Source organism: Thamnophis elegans, chromosome 9, assembly GCF_009769535.1.
Source record: "Thamnophis elegans isolate rThaEle1 chromosome 9, rThaEle1.pri, whole genome shotgun sequence".
Classification (NCBI taxonomy): domain Eukaryota; kingdom Metazoa; phylum Chordata; class Lepidosauria; order Squamata; family Colubridae; genus Thamnophis; species Thamnophis elegans.
This window is the reverse complement of record NC_045549.1, coordinates 66,053,501-66,073,499: the sequence shown is the minus strand read 5'-3', so window position 1 is coordinate 66,073,499 and position 19,999 is coordinate 66,053,501. Positions and strand designations below refer to the sequence as shown.

At 44.3% G+C, this 19,999-nt stretch overlaps 1 protein-coding gene across 1 annotated transcript in view; it reads right to left on the bottom strand.

Moving 5' to 3' along the window:
- PDCL2 (phosducin like 2) overlaps positions 1–19,999 on the bottom strand; it is a 121,748-nt gene that overhangs the window by 32,252 nt on the left and 69,497 nt on the right. The window lies entirely within an intron of this gene.

Sequence of the window (19,999 nt, the reverse complement as noted above, 5' to 3'; positions counted from 1 at the left end):
CCCAACTCCCACCCCAACCTCCCCCCAACTTCCCAGAGCAAATATAGGGTATAAACATTAACAACCATATTCTAAAATAAACTAACAGACTTTAGCATCATCCCTCACTTTAACTCCCCTTTTGTAAAGCTAACTTTAAACAAGTTGTATCATTCTTTGCTCATTCACTCATAAGCTATCTGGAGTTCCTTAGTCCCATATTTATTCTGAATATAATCAATCCATCTTCCCCATTCCAGCTTGTATTTCTCATCTGAATGGTCCTTAAGATATGCTGATATTTTAGAGGGGTGTGCTTTTTCTGAAAACTGGAAGAAAGCCCCATGGTTTTGGCCAAAAGGTCATCCATTCTAGTTGTGTGACCACAGCACCGGGCAAATGGCAGTAAACAGAGCCGAGGTGGCACAGTGGTTAAATGCAGCACTGCAGGCTACTTCAGCTGACTGCAGTTCTGCAGCTCGGCTGTTCAAATCTCACCGGCTCAGGGTTGACTCAGCCTTCCATCCTTCCGAGGTGGGTAAAATGAGGACCCAGATTGTTGGGGGGAATATGCCGACTCTGTAAACCGCTTAGAGAGGGCTGAAAACCCTATGAAGCGGTATATAAGTCTAACTGCTATTGCTATAATATGAGCTGGTTGCTAAGCGCTCGAAATGAGGTCATGTGACCGGGGAATAGCAGTTGGAACTTAAGAACTGAGTACCATATTGGGAGGGGCCGTCGGAACTTTGAGCAGTTGCTAAGCAACCGGTCATAAGTCAAAGACTGCCTGAACAGAAGAAGCTGACTACCATATTAAAAAATATATACCGTATATACTCGAGTATAGGCCGACCCGAATATAAGCCGAGGCACCTAATTTTACCACAAAAACCTGGAAAAGTTATTGACTCGAGTATAAGCCTAGGATGGGAAATGCAGCAGCTACCGGTAAATTTCAAAAATAAAAATAGATACCAATAATGTTTTTGAATATTTATTTCCTCCCCTGGAGTGGGGAGGAATTGGGGATTTCATAGTATCCTTCCCCTGGAGTGGGGAGGAATTGGGGATTTTGCAGTATCCTACCCCTGTAGTGGGGAGGGAATGTGGCTTTCATAGTATCCTATCCCTGGAGTGGGGAGGATTTGGGGGATTTCATAGTATCCTTCCCCTGGAGTGGGGAGGAAATGTGGATTTCATAGTATCCTACCCCTGGAGTGGGGAGGATTTGGGGGATTTCATAGTATCCTACCCCTGGAGTGGGGAGGATTTGGGGGATTTCATAGTATCCTACCCCTGGAGTGGGGAGGATTTGGGGGATTTCATAGTATCCTACCCCTGGAGTGGGGAGGATTTGGGGGATTTCATAGTATCCTTCCCCTGGAGTGGGGAGGATTTGGGGGATTTCATAGTATCCTTCCCCTGGAGTGGGGAGGATTTGGGGGATTTCATAGTATCCTTCCCCTGGAGTGGGGAGGATTTGGGGGATTTCATAGTATCCTTCCCCTGGAGTGGGGAGGATTTGGGGGATTTCATAGTATCCTTCCCCTGGAGTGGGGAGGATTTGGGGGATTTCATAGTATCCTACCCCTGGAGTGGGGAGGATTTGGGGGATTTCATAGTATCCTACCCCTGGAGTGGGGAGGATTTGGGGGATTTCATAGTATCCTTCCCCTGGAGTGGGGAGGATTTGGGGGATTTCATAGTATACTAAGTCAGAAATAACATTGCTGCGTAGCCAGGAGTGTGTCTCAGTCACTTAAACCTCATACATAAATCATTGTACGAGGTGCTCAACGGCGCCTCTTACCTGCCGCGGGTCCCACCAGGACCGGCCAGAGGCACAGCAAGCTCCAGAACCAGAGCGGGAGCCTCCGCCGCATGGCTCAGCTCTGCCAGGGACGCATCCGGCAAGGGGAAAGCGGGGTCCCCTCTCGCGCAGCGGGTGGAGGGCGCGGGGCGGCGGCAGGGCTGGGCTGCCTCCGGGTCCTGCCTCCCGGAGCCCTGGGGCGTCCGCGGGAGTCCGTGGGCGGCGGGGCTCGCTCGGCTTCCAGCAGGGAGGAGAAGGGGGGCTTCCAGGAGCCGCGCGCTCGGCAAGCTCGCCGCTCAACTCAGCACCAGCGCGCCTTCATCTCCGAGCGCCCAGCGGAAGGGCCAAGCTGCTCGCCTCGGAGCCGCTGGAGCTGGGACGCCGCCTCCGCCGCAGAATTTGCTCCAACTCAGCCGCTCCGGCCCATTGTCAGCCGGCTGGTCCCTGCCTTCCCTCCCCTCCTCTCTCTAGCTTAAAGAGACACCGACTTGCCTCGGCTGGAGGCCGGGCACGGGGAGGAGTTGGTGCCAGCCCGGGGAGGGGGCTGCGAGCGGGCGGGCGGGGGGACGGGAGGTAAAAGGCTGGATGGGTTTGGTTGCCAAACCGAGGCGGCTCGCTCGGGGCTCTTCCCTCTCTCCCCACGGGTGGGCAGCGGCCGGAGTTCCCACAAATGCCGCTCCCCGCATTTTTCTGGACGGGGTCTCGCAGGAAGGAATCCCCTCCTCCTCCAACAGGCAACAGCACTGCCGGATCCAGTTGTAGACTCGAGTATAAGCCGAGCCGGCTTTTTTCAGCCCAAAAAGTGGGCTGAAAAACTCGGCTTATACTTGAGTATATACGGTATGCAGTGGTAACTCTTATTACCTTTTCTTTCTGTAGCAGTTCCAGAACCATAAAGCAAAATTCTTCGAGCGCATTGGATGGCTAAAAAGAAAAGAGAGAGAGAGAGGCTAGATTAATGAACTGAAATTATCTTTCTTGGAGGGGAGGGGTTGGAGGAAATTAACACATTTGCATGATTTAAAACGTTAAATTCAACTGACCTGAGACAGAGGGTCTCTAGCTGGGATAGTAGAACACATAGCATCTATCTATCAAGATTGAGTAGAAGGTAGAGTCAGTAACGTTTTCAGCAGAACAAAAAGGAAAGAAATTTAGCTTTTTTCGTTCGGTACTACAAATAAAGTATATGTCAGTTCTCAATTAGAAATCTCAATTATTAAATCTGTTTTTTCTTTTTTAAACTTATAGTACAAATGGCACAGGTACCGCTCTGACCCAGGCTTCCTTAGAAAGCAAGAAGCAAAATCTTGGTCCCTGCAAAACCTCATTTATTTACACGTCTGTGAATCCCTGTAAAGTCAACAAGGCTTTAGCAAACTGTCTTTCAGAGGAATGTTTATCTACACGAACCTTATCTCGTTTGAGCGCTGCCAGATAACTAGTTTCCAAAGCAACAGGGCAAAGCAAAACATGGCACAGAGTCTCTTATGGTCATCACACACACAACTTTCCACTCTTGAAACGATTGAATGAACCAATTGTTTCCTGCAAAAGCCCACTCCCCGTTCGTTCCTCTTTTGTTTCCTATGGGAGGGGCCAATCACCTCCAAGGTGTGGCTTTACTCCTAAGTCGACCCTGCTTTCTTAGTTGTTCTTGTCTTCTGGCAGCTCTGCGCATGCGCACACTGGGAAAATGCTCCAGCTGTTCCTCTGCCTCACTGCTGTCTAACTCCCTCTCTGCCTCCGACGTAGAGCCCTTGTCTGAGCTTTCCTCAGCCCTCAGGGACTGGCCCATGTTCCTCCCCACTGTCCGACTCTACTGCCAGTTCTGCTGATCACCAGCAGCCCACAACAGGTACACCTTTGTGTTAAATAAAACAACACTAAAAGTAGTAACATAAAGGATACTGCTTTCTACCTCATTCCACACTTTTTCTCCTTGGAGAACATGGGACATCACTGGTACACCTGGAAATAAGAAAAAAAAATGATCTGGGTTTAAATTTTCTGTCTATGATATATTACCAATTATGCAAAGATCACCAACTCTGAATATGTCAATGAATGAACAAATACTGTTACTCAGAAAACACAGTGACAGTATTAATAACAGAAAAGCAGACATGGCATATACAAGAAGCTGATATTCGGAGTCCAGAAACAGTTCACTTCAGGCCTGATTTATGTCGTGATCTAAAATATAATATGCTTACGTCATTATTTTTTCATGCTTCTCAATTTCAGTGCCCCCCAAAAATTGTGAACTTTTGAAATTTCTGCACTTTTGAATCTGAGCTGCATCATTGGATGATGTGAAAACACATGTTTCCAAACGCATTTTATTTTAATCCCTAATCCTAACAATATTGAGTTTGAAATGTGACCCGTCCCATAAATATCTACATATATTTGAATGCAGAACTTTATTTTTCTTTTAAATTAGTGTTGCCACTTTATCTAGATGTGAATTCAACATACTCAGGTATTTTCTGAAACGATGGTACTTAGAGGAAAAATATATGCTATGCATTTCTGTCTCTTTCATTCTCTAAAAGACATATGTTCAACACCTAATCAATATTTCAAGTATTTATGAATAAGGATTTTTTATGATTCTTTATTTATAAAGAATCAAGAACCTATGGAACAAACAGTCAAGAAATACACTAGATTAACATTTCCTACAGCATCCATGATGACCTTGGAAAAGATATTAAAATGTCACGATGTGTCCTATGCCTGCAAAGATCAGAATTGTACAAGGCATGGTATTTTCTTTATTTATCTACTGATGTGAAATTTGGACTTTAAAGACCCCAGGCTAGAAAAAACATTCACGTCTTTGAACTTGAGTATTGAAGAAGATTCCTGAATATACCAGTATTTGAGAGGTTGCCACAAAGAAGAGAGAGGTCAACTTATTTTCCATAGCATCTGAAGGCAGGACAAGAAACAATGGATGGAAACTAATCAAGGTGTTCTGACCCAGGCATCCCAAGAGCATGAAGCAACTCCTTGTCCCGACAAAAAACCCTTTTATTAATTTATTGTGAATTCTGCTCATTCACATCCAGCAAAGTCTTTCAAGGGAGGATTTACAGTCACAGACCTTATCTGGCTTGGAGAGCTGCCAGGCAGATATCTGCAAAACTTGGCAAGGAGTCTAGAAGAGTCACGAACCAATTAAGCGAACTAATTGTCTCCTGCAAACTCCACTCCCCTTTTGCTCCTCTTTTATTTCCTCTGGGAGGGGCCATTCATCATCCACTGCCTTACTCCCAAGTTGACCCCTGTTCTTTAGCTGTTCCCTTCATCTGGCAACTCTGCGCATACGCACACGGGGAACAGGCTCCAGCTGTTCGTCTGCCTCACTGATGTCGGACTCTGAAGGCAGCTGATAACTGTCGTACGGCTCTGGCCCCCTCTCTGCCTCCGACACAAAGCCATCATCAGAGCATTCCCCAGACTCCAGGACTGGCCCATCTTCCTCCCCAACTTCCCCACTGTCCAAATCTGCTGCCAACACCGGTGGCCGCTGGCGGGCCACACCCAAGAGAGAAGCAACCCGGAATTAAGGAGAAACTTCCTAATTGTGAGGATAATTAACCAGTGCAACAGAAGTTGCTTTCAGAAATTGTGGGCGCTTCACTGGAGGTTTTTAAGAAGAGACCGGACAGCCACTTGTCTGAAGGGCCGTGATGGCGAAACTATGGCACACATGTTACAAGTGGCACGTGGAGTCCTCCATGTGGGCCCGTGAGCTATTGCCCAGGCTCAGCTCCAACCCGCACGTGTGTGCGCTTCCCGCCGGTCAGCTGATTTTCAGATCTATTGGGAATGGGGGAGATGTGCATGTATGCGTGGGGAGGCTGGGGGGGGTAACATACACATCAGTGGTGGGTTTCAAAAAATTTTTGAACCTCTTCTGTAGGTGTGGCCTGCTTTGTGGGAGTGGCTTGCCGGCCATGTGACCAGGTCAACGTCGCTTGCCAGCCATGTGACCAAGTGGGAGTGGCTTGGCAGTCATGTGACTGGGTGGGCGTGGCCAACTTGTAAAATGTGGTGAAACTCACTTAACAATGTTCTTGCATAGCAACCAAAATGTTGGCTCAGAAACTCTGGCATTTGAAGCACGCAAGTCTTAAAGCTGTCAAGTTACAAGACCTTTGCACCCCTAACCCTTTAGAAAGAAAAACCCCAGGGGTGTTCAAACTTGACAGCTTTAAGACTTTAAGGTTTAGATAGGACTCTTAGAGGCGGGTGGGGTGATTGGTGAGCCACCAATCAGTGAACGTCAGTCGGGGCAAGCATGGTGCGGGCGGGGAGAGGGAGGGAGCTGGAACCGGTTCTAAACGGCACAGTAGATTTGTGGAACCTCTTCTATAGAAGAGGTTAGAACTGGCAGGAACCTGGCTACCTGAGAGACCGCCTCCTGCCATTTACCTCCCAAAGACCGATTAGATCACACAGATTGGGCCTCCTCCGGGTACCATCGGCGGGTCAATATCAGCTGGTAACCCCCCCCCGGGGGAGGGCCTTCTCTGTTGCTGCCCCGGCCCTATGGAATGATCTCCCCGTAGAGATCCGGACCCTCACTACTCTTCCGGCCTTCCGTAAAGCCACTAAGACCTGGCTGTTCCGGCAGGCCTGGGGCTGTTGATCAGCATCCAGCCCCATTTTAAGTGTATGTATGTTGTGTATTTTTAAAATGATTATATTTCTATTTTTAATTTTTAATTCCCTTGTTTGTCTGTAAGCCGCCCAGAGTCCCCTGGGAGTGGGCGGCATACAAATACCAATAAACTGTAAACTGTAAACCTCTGATGCACATGCATGGAGGAAGTGCAGTGCTCCCCACCACGCCCCATTTTTAGTCTCAGGAGGCTTCAGGAAGACCTGCTAGGCCCAAAACGGGGCATGGGGGGGCTGGTGCTCATTTTACCCACCTTGGAAGGATGGAAGGCTGAGTCAACCTTGAGATTCGAAGTGCCAAATTGCTGTCGGTCGACAGAATTAGCCTGCTGAATGAGACACTTAACAATTGTGATGAAAAAAGGATTGTTATCGGGTCAAAAATGTAGTGATGCTAAAGGACAATGGTTTGAATACAAAATGAGAGAGTCGCATAAAATAAATACTCTGATGGGATTTGGCCGTATGGAAAAAAATGAACTGGGATCAAACTGCAAACTGTGTGTTTGTTTGTATAAAAAGGAAGATGAATCTGATTCGCGCAACTCTCAGAGAGTGCTGAGTTTCTGAAGCACAGAAGTGACGTACAGATATAATAGCAGCCCGGATTATTTCTAAAAATATGAAGGTATGAATATGGTGAACAGTGTTGGTGAAATTCAGATTTTAATCTGTTTCCTCTTCTTATCTCATGCAATTAATTTGCTTTCTTGCTACTTTTATATTACTTTTTTTGCTTTGTATCACAGCGCTCACCCTAAAAGGGAATAGCATGACATTCATGTATGTAGGCAAAGTTGAATTATGTTAAGAGGGTGTTTTCATCATTCCTATGGAAAACAAATAAATAAAACCATCAAAAAGATATAATTAAACAGTTCTGATTTTTTATAATCTTACGCATATCTATTCTGAAGGAAATTCTATTCAGTAGGCTTTGCTGCCAGAAAACTGCAGTATGAATGTAGGTATATACAGAATGTATGTATATGTATGTGTATGTGTTAGATAGATAGGTACAGTTCTAACTGCCAGTTCTAATCTCTTCTATAGAAGAGGTTCGACAAATCTACAGTGCCGTTTAGAACCGGTTCCAGCCCCCTCTCCCCACCCGTCCGCACATCATCAAGATGAAGAACAAGAGGAGGAATTCTGGGAGTTGAAGTCCACAAGTCTTAAAGCTCTCAAGTTTGAACACCCCTGGGGAGTTTTTTCTAAAGGGTTAGGGGTTCAAGGGTCTTGTAACTTGACAGCTTTAAGACTTGCATGCTTCAAATGCCAGAGTTTCTGAGCCAACATTTTGGTTGCTAAGCAAGAGCGTTGTAAAATGAGTTTCACCACATTTTACAAGTTGGCCACGCCCACCGTCATATGGCTGGCAAGCCACTCCCACCTGGTCATGTGGCCAACAAGCCACTTCCACCTGGTCACATGGATGGCAAGCCACTCCTACCCAGTCACATGGCTGGCAAGCCACTCCCACAAAGCAGGCCATACCTACAGAAGAGGTTCTAAAAAAATTTGAAACCCACCACTGGGTGGGTAGGTAGGTAGGTAGGTAGGTGGGTGGGTGGGTAGGTAGGTAGGTTGGTAGGTAGATGCTAGCTATAGAGTTAGAGAGAGAGAGAAGAGAAAGAGAGAGAAAGAAAGAAAGTGAGATGATAGATAGATAGAGAGAGAGAGAGAGAGAGATACAGACAGACAGACAGACAGTTAGAGAAAGATAGATAGTGTTAGAGAGAAGATGGATGGATGGATGGATGGATGGATGGCAGGCAAGACAGACAGACAGACAGACAGACAGACTTCAAATTGTAAAATGAGGGCAGAAAGAATATACCCATGTACAGCTTGTTAGTAAAAGATTTTTTATGCACATCAGCAGTGCTTGCTAGTTGGACCCTGGATGGCTTTTTGCAACTCTTCCACATAGAAAGAAAAAAGTCACAGAAGAAGCAACAAAGAAATAGAAGGGAACTGCACAAAGAATAGGATTTGGGCTAAGGACCACATTAAAAGTCTAACTGGGCAAAGCATATATACTTAGTTAATACTTTGCACTTTCTGCAAAGACTTAGAGAAGATACAAACAAGACTTGGCCATTATCCAAGTTCTCTTCGTTATGTTTTCATTTTTAGGGTTTTTTAATATTTTGAAGCTGTAAATATGAACATATGATTTCATTTAGGACTACGAAGCAAGTAATGGAGATCAGTCTAGATGATATTAAACATGAACATTCAATATAATTGTGTGCTTTGACGAATGCTGTCACTTTTGTTACTTATCAGTAAAATAAGGATTCTAAACCACGGAATGGTTTGTGAATAAATAACTGGGGTATTTTAAAATGTATTTATCTACTTGCCTTAAAAATGTATCTTTGGGGTTTTATTTATTTGTTTTGTCAAGCGTGTATAAGATAATAGATATAAGTATATACAAGATTATGAATACATGAAATGGATACAAATACATGGGGTTGTTAGGAGAGGGACGGTAGGCACGTTGGTGTGCTTATGCCTGCCCCTTACAGACCTCTTAGGAATGGGGTGAGGTCAACAGTAGACAGTCTAAGGTTAAAGTTTGGGGGTTTGGGGAAGAAACCACAGAGTCAGGTAGAGCACTCCAGGCATCAACCACTCTGTTGCTGAAGTCGTATTTTCTGCAATTGAGTTTGGAGCGGTTTACCTTGAGTTTGTATCTATTGTGTGCTCCTGTGTTGTTGTGGTTGAAGCTGAAGTAGTCATTGACAGGTAGCAGATAATTTTATGTACTATGTTTAGGTCAGATTGAAGGCGGCATATTTTTAAGTTGTCTTAAGCCCAAAATTTCAAGTTTGGTGGCATAAGGGATTCTGTTGCGAGCAGAGGAGTGGAGGACTCTTCTCGTGAAATATCTCTGGACTCCCTCAATTGTGTTAATGTCCGATATGCAGTGCAGGTTCCAGACAGATGAGCTGTATTCAAGAATTGGTCCAGCAAATGTTTTGTATGCTCTGGTTAGTAGTAGTGTTATCAGAGAAAGAAGCTACGCAGGATTAGGTTAATAACTCTTAATGCCTTTTTGGCAATGCTGTTACAGTGGGTTCTGTCACTTGGTTCCACCACAAAACTGCGGACGACAAAATCGCGCTCGACGAAAGCGCGCATTTGACGTCATCACAGCGCGACGAAAACATCGCGCTGTGATCGATAAATGTAAAAATAATGCGAAAACCTTACCCTAACCCCCCCAAACCTAACCCTAAACCTAACCCTAAACCTAACCCTTAACCTAACCCTAAATCTAACCCTAAACCTAACGCTAAACCTAACGCTAACCCTTAACCTAACGCTAAACGTAACCCTAACGCTCTAAACCTAACCCTAACCCTTAACCTAACCCTAACCCTAACCGTTACCTTTATGTGAATCGGCTTGCTTTAATTTTATTTTTATTTCAATTTTTAATTTTTTTCGTCGCGCTGTGATGACGTCAAATGCGCGCTTTCGTCGAGCGCACTTTTGTGGACCGCGGTTTTGACGGGTCACGCTGTCACTTAGATAATTAGAAATGAGTACTCCAAGGTCCTTGACAGGGTGGAGGTTGTCAATGAGGTCATATCTGCCCAGCTTATATTTTGTGTTCTGATTTTTGTTGCCAATGTGCAAGACAGAGCATTTGTGGGTTGAGATTTGAAGTTGCCAATTGTCTGACCATTCTGACACATAGTCAAGGTCTTTCTGAAGAGTAACAGTATTGTCGGTGGTGTTGATTAGTTTTACATCATCAGCGAAGAGAACGCAGTTGCTTATAATATGATCGCACAGGTCATTTATGTAAAGTATGAAGAGTGATCTACTACCAAGTTTAAATTCAAGCATTTCGTCAAATGAGAGTACGATAGATATACCGATACTTGAAGATATCTACAAAGGGAAATATGAATTGCTTGACCTACTTAATATCTCAAAGCTATAATGCCTGCAATTGTGTGAAGAAATCCTTTCTCCTATCGCAGAGATTTTTTTCTGCTGTGACTTCTATTTAAAATTAGGTATAATATTAATTGATGTCATATTCTTTATTACGTCAACTATTATTTGAAAATTCAATGTTTTGCTGATTATTTATTAGTTGACCTAAAAAAGGCACTATTGCTCTCTAGAGGGACACACACTTTGATAATAAGTAACTGCGTTGGAAATGACATTCATTGCTAGACGTAAACTAGGATGAGAGAGAGTTTTAAAAATTGGAATTACATTCTTATTGCTATAATTGTGACAAGGAGGAGTCCCCAGATCTGACTTAAAAGTTCTGCATAATATACAGTATCTATATATTATGCAGGGCCTGCATTGAGTTCTTTAAAAAAAAAACCAGAACATAACTTTTTACAATTGTTAAGAAGCTCTTAAGACATAGAACAGAATTGGAAACAGATGAAGTATTCCATTTAAATCAGGGGAGTCCAACCTTGGCAACTTTAAAACCTGTGGACTTCATCTCTCAGAATTCCCCAGCCAAGTTTCATTGGTGTAAAATGACACGCCTTTTGAATTTTGGGGCAACGTTTCATATGTTACAGCATAAGGAAAGCAGCTTGCTGCAATGCGTAAACTTAACCCTAATAAAAGAGAATATTTGTAGCTCAAGGTTGACAAGGGGGCGGGTTCCTTGGTCCTCTCTGAGCTTGCTTGTTTTCTGACAGACGTTTCATTGCCCTCCTTACTAGCACTGATGATGTTACCTAGTTTGGGTAATGAAACGTCTGCAAAAAAACAAGTCAAAAAGAGGGCTGTGAAAATATTTACAGACCCCTCGCATCCTGGACATAAATTGTTTCAATCCCTACCCTCAAAACGACGCTATAGAGCACTGCACACCAGAACAACTAGACACAAGGACAGTTTTTTCCCCGAACACCATTACTCTGCTAAACATATAATTCCCTCAACACTGTCAAACTATTCACTAAGTCTGCATTACTGTTACTATTAATCTTCTCATTGTTCCTATCACCCATCTCCTCCCACTTAGGACTGTAACTTTGCTGCTTGTATCCTTGCAATTTATATTGATTGTTTCCTATTATGATTTGATTGCTTAATTGTACCCTATAACTATTATTAAATATTGTACTTTATGATTCGTGATGAACGTATCTTTCCTTTTATGTACACGGAGAGCAGATGGACCAAAGACAAATTCCTTGTGGGTCCAATCACACTTGGCCAATAAATAATTATTCTATTCTATTCTATTCAAATGCAACAATAATCATAGGCTCCTGTGCCTTTAAAATCATAAACAAGGGGCAGGAGGTTTATTTATTTGTCCCTACATTTTCTGAACATTCGTAGTTCACAATTGAACACTAACATCAGTGGAGTGAGATGTTTCTCAGAGCTTACGAATAATAAGTCATAGAAAGCTTCAGACACTGTGTTACATCTGTGGCTCATCCCATTCACTTGATATTGTCAGAAGAGACCTAGAAGAACAGATATTTAAATGCACCCATGTTACATTCTGCCTAGGGCTCTTTAAAAAGCTGAGTCACTGGAGCCCCAAGGAGCCCCCTTAACTGCTCTCTTATCAAGAAAATAGACAAGTCACACAACTTGCCTTGTTTATTATACACTTAGGGATACCTATCCCAAAATCTAAGTAAAACTTCATGTATTAAAATCCTGGAGAAATTTCTTTGGAGGGGGAGCGAGGGGTGGGGGCGAGTAAACTTCTACACTTTGCCTTAAAAGTCTGAAGCAAGAAAAGTAAACTTTGAATACGAGAGGAAGGGATGCTTGGATAGGAAAATTCCCAAATAGCTGAAAAATGGGGACACCCTCCCCCTTTTTTATGGCCGTTTTAAAGAGGGGAATCCTCGGAGGGGGGCATTTATGGCAGGGCCACCCCAAGCTAAGAATGTACTATTTGAAATGCTCAATGTTTTCCATTCAAAGTAGCAACATGCTAGAAGCACAGGTCGCCCGCGACTTACAAGAGTTTGTTTAGCAAACGTTCAAAGTTAGAACAGCACTGAAAAAAAGGTGACTTAGGACCATTTCCCACCTTTGGTGACCATTGCAGAATCCCCATGGTCATTTGAAAAAAAAATCCAGATGCGTGGCAGCCGACTCCCATTTATAACAGTGGCAGTATTCCCCAGAATCACCTGTTCCCCTTTCGCCACTCCCGACAAGGAAAATAAGTGGGGAAGCCAGATTCGCTGAAAAACCACGTTAACAACTTAACCCCTTCGGGGATTCATCTGGGGCAAGAAAGGTCGTAAACCGGGGCAAAACTCACTTAACTTTTTCAGTCTGTCATCTCTATAACTGTCTGGTTTGTCTCTGCAACCCAACAAGACAGACACCGACTACAGAGGAAAATCAGAACTGCAGAAAAAACAATTACTACCAACCTGCCTTCCATTGAGGACCTGTACACTGCACGAGTCAAAAAGAGGGCTGTGGAAATATCTACAGACCCCTCACATCCTGGACATTAATTGTTTCAACTCCTACCCTCAAAACGACGTTATAGAGCACTTCACACCAGAACAACTAGACACAAGGACAGTTTTTTACCCCCGAACACCATCACTCTGCTAAACAACTAATTCCCACCACACTGTCAAACTATTAAGTCTGCACGACTATTAATCTTCTCATCATTCCTATCACCCATCTCCTGCTCCTCCTTATGACTGTAACTTTGTTGCTTGTATCCTTATGATTTATATTGATTGTTTCCTAGTATGATTTGATTGCTTATTTGTACACTACGACTACTATTAAGTGTTTTACCTTATGATTCTTGATGAACGTATCTTTTCTTTTATGTACACTGAGAGCATCTGCACCAGGGGCAAATTTCTTGTGCATCCAATCACATTTGGCCAATAAAGAATTCTCTTCCCTTCCCATTCTAATCCTCTATTCCCTTTCCTTCCCTTCCTTTCCCTTCTAATCCTTTATCCCATTCTCTTCTCTTTCCTTCCCATTCTAATCCTCTTCCCATTCTAATCCTTCCCTTCCCATTCTAATCTTCTTTTCCATTCTCTTCCCCTCCTTTCCCATTCTAATCCTTTATCCCATTCTCTTCCCTTCCCATTCTAATCCTGTTTCCATTCATTCCTTCCCTTCCCATTCTAATCCTCTTTTCCATTCTCTTCCCTTCTCTTCCCATTCTAATCCTCTATTCCCTTCCTTTCCCATTCTAATCCTCTTTTCCATTCTCTTCCCTTCCCTTCCCATTCTAATCCTGTTCCCATTCATTCCTTCCCTTCCCATTCTAATCCTCTTTTCCATTCTCTTCCCCTCCTTTCCCATTCTAATCCTTTATCCCATTCTCTTCTCTTCCCTTCCCATTCTAATCCTGTTTCCATTCATTCCTTCCCTTCCCATTCTAATCCTCTTTTCCATTCTCTTCCCTTCTCTTCCCATTCTAATCCTCTATTCCCTTCCTTTCCCATTCTAATCCTCTTTTCCATTCTCTTCCCTTCCCTTCCCATTCTAATCCTGTTCCCATTCATTCCTTCCCTTCCCATTCTAATCCTCTTTTCCCTTCTCTTCCCTTCCCTTCCCATTCTAATCCTCTATTCCCTTCCCTTCCCATTCTAATCCTTTAGCCCATTCTCTTCTCTTCCCTTCCCTTCCCATTCTAATCCTGTTCCCATTCATTCCTTCCCTTCCCATTCTAATCCTCTTTTCCATTCTCTTCCCCTCCTTTCCCATTCTAATCCTTTATCCCATTCTCTTCCCTTCCCATTCTAATCCTGTTTCCATTCATTCCTTCCCTTCCCATTCTAATCCTCTTTTCCATTCTCTTCCCTTCTCTTCCCATTCTAATCCTCTATTCCCTTCCTTTCCCATTCTAATCCTCTTTTCCATTCTCTTCCCTTCCCTTCCCATTCTAATCCTGTTCCCATTCATTCCTTCCCTTCCCATTCTAATCCTCTTTTCCATTCTCTTCCCCTCCTTTCCCATTCTAATCCTTTATCCCATTCTCTTCTCTTCCCTTCCCATTCTAATCCTGTTTCCATTCATTCCTTCCCTTCCCATTCTAATCCTCTTTTCCATTCTCTTCCCTTCTCTTCCCATTCTAATCCTCTATTCCCTCCCTTTCCCATTCTAATCCTCTTTTCCATTCTCTTCCCTTCCCTTCCCATTCTAATCCTGTTCCCATTCATTCCTTCCCTTCCCATTCTAATCCTCTTTTCCATTCTCTTCCCCTCCTTTCCCATTCTAATCCTTTATCCCATTCTCTTCCCTTCCCATTCTAATCCTGTTTCCATTCATTCCTTCCCTTCCCATTCTAATCCTCTTTTCCATTCTCTTCCCTTCTCTTCCCATTCTAATCCTCTATTCCCTTCCTTTCCCATTCTAATCCTCTTTTCCATTCTCTTCCCTTCCCTTCCCATTCTAATCCTGTTCCCATTCATTCCTTCCCTTCCCATTCTAATCTTCTTTTCCATTCTCTTCCCCTCCTTTCCCATTCTAATCCTTTATCCCATTCTCTTCTCTTCCCTTCCCATTCTAATCCTGTTTCCATTCATTCCTTCCCTTCCCATTCTAATCCTCTTTTCCATTCTCTTCCCTTCTCTTCCCATTCTAATCCTCTATTCCCTTCCTTTCCCATTCTAATCCTCTTTTCCATTCTCTTCCCTTCCCTTCCCATTCTAATCCTGTTCCCATTCATTCCTTCCCTTCCCATTCTAATCCTCTTTTCCATTCTCTTCCCTTCTCTTCCCATTCTAATCCTCTATTCCCTCCCTTTCCCATTCTAATCCTCTTTTCCATTCTCTTCCCTTCCCTTCCCATTCTAATCCTGTTCCCATTCATTCCTTCCCTTCCCATTCTAATCCTCTTTTCCATTCTCTTCCCCTCCTTTCCCATTCTAATCCTTTATCCCATTCTCTTCCCTTCCCATTCTAATCCTGTTTCCATTCATTCCTTCCCTTCCCATTCTAATCCTCTTTTCCATTCTCTTCCCTTCTCTTCCCATTCTAATCCTCTATTCCCTTCCTTTCCCATTCTAATCCTCTTTTCCATTCTCTTCCCTTCCCTTCCCATTCTAATCCTGTTCCCATTCATTCCTTCCCTTCCCATTCTAATCTTCTTTTCCATTCTCTTCCCCTCCTTTCCCATTCTAATCCTTTATCCCATTCTCTTCTCTTCCCTTCCCATTCTAATCCTGTTTCCATTCATTCCTTCCCTTCCCATTCTAATCCTCTTTTCCATTCTCTTCCCTTCTCTTCCCATTCTAATCCTCTATTCCCTTCCTTTCCCATTCTAATCCTCTTTTCCATTCTCTTCCCTTCCCTTCCCATTCTAATCCTGTTCCCATTCATTCCTTCCCTTCCCATTCTAATCCTCTTTTCCATTCTCTTCCCTTCTCTTCCCATTCTAATCCTCTATTCCCTCCCTTTCCCATTCTAATCCTCTTTTCCATTCTCTTCCCTTCCCTTCCCATTCTAATCCTGTTCCCATTCATTCCTTCCCTTCCCATTCTAATCCTCTTTTCCATTCTCTTCCCCTCCTTTCCCATTCTAATCCTTTATCCCATTCTCTTCCCTTCCCATTCTAATCCTGTTCCCATTCATTCCTTCCCTTCCCATTCTAATCCTCTTTTCCATTCTCTTCCCTTCTCTTCCCATTCTAATCCTTTAGCCCATTCTCTTCTCTTCCCTTCCCATTCTAATCCTCTATTCCATTCTCTTCTTTTCTCTTCTCATCCCTTCCCTTCCCTTCCCATTCTAATCCTTTTTCATTCTCTTCTCTTCCCTTCCCTTCTCTTCCCTTCCCATTCCAATCCTCTATTCCATTATCTTCTCTTCTCTCCTTTTCTCTTCCCTTCCATTCTCATTCTAATCCTCTATTCCATTCTCTTCTCTTAAAACTGCATTGCTTAGTGATGGAAATATTGGGCTCCATGGCGGCCGTATGTCGAGGAGGGAGCCGTGAGATGAAAAGTACCCCCCCCCTACACACTCTGGATTATTGGGGCTTTTGCTTTCAATGGATTCCCACCCCCCGCCACCCCCCTAAAAGTAAGTATTGGGGGGGGATCTCAGAGAAGAAAACCGAGAAGGCGCTGAGCCTTTGACTGAAAGGGGACCGGGAAGACCCCTTACCTTTGCAGGAGCTCACCCCACAAGCCAGCAGGGCGAACAGCAACCTCCAAGCCGTTCCAGGACCGGCTTTGCGGCTGCCTCTCCCCGGCCACGGGAGCTGCTGAGCCGGCCGGGTCCGGCAAGCGCTGGCCCTTCGCATGGTGCCTCTCACCGCCGGCGCTCCTGCTGGCTCCCTTGGCCCGCCGCTCTTCCCAGGCTCCCGAGAGTTTGCAAGGGCTCGGTTGGAGCGCTCCCACTTTTAAATCTCCCGGATCTGGGGGGAGGCGGCGACGGGGCAGCCCCGCCCCTCGTCGAGCCCTTCTTTGCCTCGCCCGCCCACGCGTGACTCAGAGGAGCGTCCGGAGCCCCGAGCCCAGCGTCCCTGGAAGGTCTTGGGGGGAAAGGGCCACGCGGATTGACCGCGGCGCGGCCCCTTGCAGGAGGGAGCCCCGCGCGTGTCTTTGCCTTTGGCAAACTTCTTCCTGCTGCTGGCTTGCCCGACAGGTGTTCCTCCGCTAGGGAAAATAAAGAGATGGAAGGAAGGGAAGCGGGGAGGGGGGGGTAGAGAAAGGAGGGAAAGCGGGGAGGAAGAGATGGTTTGGAACCAGAAGTTGAGGGTTTTAAGAAGAGATTGGATGTCCTTTTTTTCTGGAATGGGATAGGGTCTCCTGCTTGAGCAGGGGGTTGGACTAGAAGACCTCCAAGGTCCCTTCCAACTCTGTTATTCTGATTTCCATCCTTCCTTACTTCCTTACTTCTAAGAAGAAATTGGACAACCATTTGGAATGGGATAGGGTCTCCTGCTTGAGCAGGGGGTTGGACTAGAAGACCTCCAAGGTTCCTTTCAGCTCTGTTATTCTGATTTCCTTCCTTCCTTCCTTCCTTCCTTCCTTCCTTCCTTCCTTCCTTCCTTCCTTCCTTCCTTCCTTCCTTCTTGTATTTTAACAAGAGATTGGACAACCATATGTCTGAAATGGTATAGGGTTTCCTGCTTGAGCAGGGGGTTGGACTAGAAGACCTCCAAGGTCCCTTCCAACTTATCCAAGGTCCCTTCCAACTTATCCACATTATTCTTATTTCCTTCCTTCCTTCCTTCCTTCCTTCCTTCCTTCCTTCCTTCCTTCCAAGAAAAAATTGGACAACCATTTGGAATGGGATAGAGTCTCCTGCTTGAGCAGGGGGTTGGACTAGAAGACCTCCAAGGTTCCTTCCAACTCTGTTATTCTTATTTCCTTCCTTCCTTCCTTCCTTCCAAGAAGAAATTGGACAACCATGTGTCTGGAATGGTTCTGTTATTCTTATTTCCTTCCTTCCTTCCTTCCTTCCTTCCTTCCTTCCTTCCTTCCTTCCTTCCTTCCTTCCTTCCTTCCTTCCTAGAAGAAATTGGACAACCATGTGTCTGGAATGGTTCTCTGTTATTCTTATTTCCTTCCTTCCTTCCTTCCTTCCTTCCTTCCTTCCTTCCTTCCTTCCTTCCTTCCTTCCTAGAAGAAATTGGACAACCATGTGTCTGGAATGGTTCTCTGTTATTCTTATTTCCTTCCTTCCTTCCTTCCTTCCTTCCTTCCTTCCTTCCTTCCTTCCTTCCTTCCTTCTAAGAAGAAGGACAACCATGTGTCTGGAATGGGGTAGGGTCTCCTGCTTGAGCAGGGAGTTGGACTAGAAGACCTCCAAGGTCCCTTCTAGCTCTGTTATTCTGATTTCTGATTCCGATCAGCTCTATCCTTCTCCTTTCTGCTCGATGGGCAGAAGTGGCAGAGCCCGAATATACGATACTTTGAAAAGGGAAATGTGCACACACACCCTTAATATAATGACCCCCCCCCCCCAGTACAGATAGTCCTCAACTTACAACAGTTCATTAAGTGACTGAAAAAAGTGATTTACAGTATAATCATTTTTCACATTTAGGAACTTTGCAGCATCCTCACAGTCACGTGGTCAAAATTTGGATGCATGGCAACTGACTCATATTTATGACGGCTTCAGTGTCCAGGGGTCATGTGATCCTCTTTTGCGAATGTCCGATAAGCAAAGTCAATGAGTAAGCCAGACTCACTTAACAACCCTGTTATTAACCTAACAATTGTAGTGATTCACGTAACAACTGTGGCAAAGCTCACTGAAATGTCTCGCTTAGCAACAAACATTTTGAGTGCATAACTCGAGGACTACCTGTGTTGTTAAAAGAAATAGTAGAAAGGAGAAGAAATTTTAAAACCCCTACTGCTATTTCATATGATCAACTTTAACTTGATAATAGTAATGTACATTTCTAAATTTCTGATACTCTACTTTTCTCCATCTATTACCAGAATGAATCCCTATACTTCATAATGTATAATTCCCTATACTTTATACCAATTTATAATGCCTTGGTAAGGCCACGCTTGGAATCCTGCATCCAGTTTTGGTTGCCACAATGTAAAAAAGATGTGGAGACTCTAAAAAGAGTGCAGAGAAGAGCAACAAAGATGATTAGGGGACTGGAGGCTAAAACAAATGAGGAACAGTTGCAGGAACTGGGTATGTCTAGTTTAACGAAAAGAAGGACTAGGGGAGACATGATAGCAGTCTTCCAATATCTCAGGGGCTGCCATAAAGAAGAGGGAGTCAAACTATTCTCCAAGGCACCTGAAGGTAGAACAAGAAGCAATGGGTGGAAATTAATCATGGAGAGAAGCAACTTAGAAGTGAGGGGAAATTTCCTGACAGTTAGAGCAATTAATCAGTGGAACAGCTTGCCTCCAGAAGTTGTGAATGCTCCAACACTGGACATTTTGAAAATGTTGGATAACCATTTGTCTGAAGTGGTGCAGGGTTTCCTGCCTAAGCAGGGGGGTTGGATTAGAAGACCTCCAAGGTTTGTTCTGTTGTGTTCTGTTGTGTTGTGTTCTATTCTATTTTATTCTATTTTATTCTATTCTATTCTATTCCATTTCATTCCATCCCCTATCCCGGTGGTGGGATTCAGCTAGTTTGCACCTATCCGGGAGAACTGGTTGTTAACTTTCTAAGCAGTTCGGAGAACGGTTGTTGGAAGAAATCTCCTTTTGTTTTTCCCCCCCACTTCACAGGGCTAATCCTGTAAGGAAGGCAGGAAGGAAACATCCTGGTGTTGTTTCTAACCTAATCTTTATTGCCCTGCTTACAGAAACTGCCTCTCTGGTTAACCCTTATTACATTGGAACAGCTAAGGCGAAGCGCCCATCGATCTGAGTGACCTTGAGTTGGCCACGCCCACTTGGTCACATGGCCACCGAGCCACACCTACCTAACTGGTCATTAGGGCAGAGAACCAGTTGTTAAATTACTTGAATCCCACCACTACCCTACTCCCTACCCTACCCTGCTCTACTCTCTTCCGTTCCATTCCATTAATACTAACCATTTTTCAGTAAAAGCT